The sequence below is a fragment of the Bison bison genome, unplaced genomic scaffold (genome assembly GCF_000754665.1).
Source record: "Bison bison bison isolate TAMUID 2011002044 unplaced genomic scaffold, Bison_UMD1.0 scf7180017850407, whole genome shotgun sequence".
NCBI lineage: Eukaryota > Metazoa > Chordata > Mammalia > Artiodactyla > Bovidae > Bison > Bison bison.
In genome coordinates this window covers 1974-2238 of record NW_011480980.1, presented here as the reverse complement: position 1 = coordinate 2238, position 265 = coordinate 1974, and the positions used below count along the sequence as shown (strand labels likewise).

The 265-nt window shown below is 55.5% G+C and overlaps 1 protein-coding gene across 1 annotated transcript in view; it reads right to left on the bottom strand.

Annotated features, from left to right (window-relative positions):
- Window positions 1-265, bottom strand: part of LOC104994856 (mucin-2-like) — a gene marked incomplete at its 5' end in the record, with an annotated part of 12502 nt that overhangs the window by 10442 nt on the left and 1795 nt on the right. The gene's annotated exons all lie outside the window — the stretch shown is intronic.

The window sequence follows — 265 nt, the reverse complement described above, 5'->3', positions numbered from 1 at the left end:
GTTGAACGGGTGGTAGATGATGAGCCTGGGGTCTTGGTAGTGCTCGTCGAAGGTGTGGAGACACAGTTACGTGGAACAAAACAGCAGTAGACGTTGATCTCGTAGTTGAGGCAGGCAGGCTGGGTGGCTCCCCCTGGCTTCTGGTCCTGGTTTTTGCACACAAGCCCAACAGAGGTGTTGCACACCACAGTTTGTTCAAGCTCTTGGAGGGGAGTGTTGGGAAACATGGCGGCTCTGCAGGAGATGTCTGCTACCCAGCCCCTCT